Consider the following 3124-nt stretch of genomic DNA (forward strand, 5'->3'; position numbering starts at 1 on the left):
ATGCTACTGCCTCCGTCTATCAGCACTTGCGAGAAGCGAGTGGCCCGCCTATCTGTGGCCAAGGTGGCACTCAAAACCAGGGCGTAGGAGCCGGGATTCGGCATCACCTCTGGGTGATCAGCTCTGCTCCAACTGATAGGCTTCTCGGACCAATGCATGAACTCTAGAGTATCTGATGCTACTGCATTTACTTCTTGCTGCTGCAGCCGCCTGCTGCGTCGATCATCAGCCACACTGGTGAACACCACGTAGGCTCCATGCTCTTCTGGGTACTCATCTCGTACTGCGCCGACTGGCCCGGCAGCCGGCTGCTGGGGCGGCGGCGGAGGCAGTGGCCCAGCAGGCGGGGGAGGAAGGAGGTCGTCTCCCTTGGCGATTCTGGTAAGCCAATGGCACTTTCGGGTGGTATGGTTTGACGGCTTCATGCCGCTGTGGAACTTGCAGGGACCATCTAGAGTCTGCTTGTAAGAGAAGGCCGGCAACCAGTTGGACTTGCCTCCTTTCTGTCGCTTTGTCGGAGGCTGCCCCTCCGGCTGCTAGTCTTCGACTGTCGCAACCTGCCGACTACTGAAAGTCGGCCGTGGGGCCTTGCGCTTGTTATCGTTCTGTTGTTGTCGCCGACTGGCGTCTCCAGCCGGAGTTCTGGGAGCCTGAGGGGCCACCTTGCCAGTCGCGTTAACTTGAATCTCCGTCTTCATGGAGGAGTCGGCTGTGATGTACTTGTCTGCTACGATCAGCAGCTTGTCGAGGGTTTCCGACTCGTCGCAGAGGAGCTTGTTCTTGAGGAGGGTGCCTTCTCTACACCCGGCGGTGAAGTACTCGATAGCCTGCACCTTGCGCACGCCCTCGCAGGAGTTCCAAAGCTCGGCCCAGCGCATGAGGTAGTCGCGAGTTGACTCGTCGGGGCCTTGTACGCACAAGGAAAGCTGGCGAGGCGTGGGAGGTCGCTTGTACGTGCTTGTGAAGTTGCGGATGAAGGCTTCGGTGAAGTCGACCCAGCTGTTGATGCTGCGGGGCTTCAGGCTGTTCAACCACGTCCGGGCATACTTCACGGCAACACGCTTGTTGCCGTTCGCTATGTTGACGGCTGTGGAGTATTCAACTAGCCAATCTTCCGGTTTCACAGAGCCGGTATACTTGGGCGTGTCTCGGGGGAGCGTGAACCCTTTGGGAAAGGGCTCGTCTCGGATGCGAGGTCCGAAGCAGGGCGGACCCAACTCATCTTCTTCTTCCAGCGCCAGGGATCGATGGAGTCGGTCGATTCGGTGACGGGCGTCATTCTCTCAGACTCCCTCTCGGCGGCCGAGGCGGCCACCGAGAGTTGGATGCTCAACGGGCGGCGGGGAGACTCGCCTTTCTCTTCGTGGTGGAGGAGGCAGATAGTCGCCCTGCCATTCCACTGCTCTTGGGCGGCCGTCTTGGTCGCGCTCGATGGTGATGCGAGTCCGACTGTGGCTGACAGACGGCTCTTTGTCTTTTCTTCCGCGGACTCCGCCAGTCGGCGTCCGAGACGTCGCGCCCTGATCTCAGCGGGGAGGCACGTCGTCGTTCGGTTGTTGCGGCGCCTCCGTGCGGCCGCCGGCTGCATTCTGCGCGGCAAACGCGTCGAGGAGCTGCTGGACTCGCTCCATCATCAGGCGGCGCTCTTCACCTTCGAAGTTCTTTAGCTCGTCTGTCGCCGCCTGGGCGGCGCGGATGTTCTCCACAGGTGTGGCATACACGGGGCGATTGGCCTCGAACAGGTGGGCGATGGCCACGCCGCGCTGCTGGACCGCGCCTAGGCGGCTGGGCCCAGTCGGAGCCGGCGAGCCGCCCACAGCGCGATCCATCTCACGCTGGTAGGCTTCTGACAAGCACCTCATGCTTGCCAGCTTCTTCGCGCCTTCGATGATCTGAAGGCGGCGTGCCTCCAGCGTCTCGGCGTCAGCGTCCTCCGGAATAGGCGCGGTCAGGTCTCGTAGAGCTGCGTCGAGTGGGTCATGAGCTCCATCACCGGAACGCTCGCCATGACTGATGACGAGCACCTCCGTGACGGCGCTTCCGCCGCTCTCCTCGAGAGGGAGCGGCTCGTCGTAGACCACCACGTTGGTGGGGAACGCGTCGAGCGACGCGGCGTCGGAGTCGACCAGCATCGGGTCGGTGGAGCCTACGGACTCCAAGTCCACGGCAGGCTCGCTGGTGACATGGAGTTGGTCGAGGAGGCCCGCGAGGAGGCTCTCGGGGCCGCTCGTGCCTGCGTTGGACGCAGGCTTGTCGGAGAGGCGAACCTCGCCGACAAGTTCGGTGAGGAAGCTGGCTACGCAAGCGGCCTCGGCGCCGCGCAGCGCGTCGATGCAGACTCCATCTGGCGAGCCTGGCTGGCTGCGCTCGCCAGGGAGAAAAAGGGTTCCCGTCTAGAACAGATCTCCGGATGACGATGCACCATGCCCCATGGTGGGCGCCAAATGTCGGGGGTTGGGTGCGACATATGCCAAAGGATGGCTTATCATGGTGGGGGTGACTAGAATGTCGCCAGTGCCTGGAAACGGGATGAGGCGAAGACATGCATGCTGGCGGATCTTACCCAGCTTTAGGGCTCTCTGAGGAGATAACACCCCTACTGCTGCTCTGCGGGGTCTCCGCATGGTCACTAAGGCAAAGTGAGTACAAGGTTGCTCCTTGAGCTGTTTCTGGAGGTAGGAGAAGGCAAGGCTAGCTCTCTCCTTCCTATATGATCTGGTCTAGTGCTAATGGATTCGAACCCTTTACATGGGTGCCCTGGGGGGTTTATATAGGCCTACCCCTTAGGGGTACAATGGTAAAACCGGTTGGGCGCGGGTCCCAGCCGTCTGTCTCTCAGGTCGCCGTCTTCTCCGCCGACTATTGGGGCCCGCCGACTGGTGGATCCCGCCGACTTGCCTGGTACGGGACCGACAGCCCTTGTCCGCCGCGGGTGGGTCTTGCTGGCTGCGGATTACTGTAGTCGTGCTTCTAATGACGCTGGCTCGGTCATGGGGTCGTGGCAACAGTGCCGCCGCCTGACGGGCGATCACTGTTGCCATTCCCCGTCGTGTCTGGTTAATGGCATGCGGGGCCCGTGGGAGGGGACAGCCGACTTCTGGGGGCCGACTCCCAACGGGTCCGT

This window comes from Triticum dicoccoides, chromosome 5B (genome assembly GCF_002162155.2).
Source record: "Triticum dicoccoides isolate Atlit2015 ecotype Zavitan chromosome 5B, WEW_v2.0, whole genome shotgun sequence".
Taxonomy (NCBI): domain Eukaryota; kingdom Viridiplantae; phylum Streptophyta; class Magnoliopsida; order Poales; family Poaceae; genus Triticum; species Triticum dicoccoides.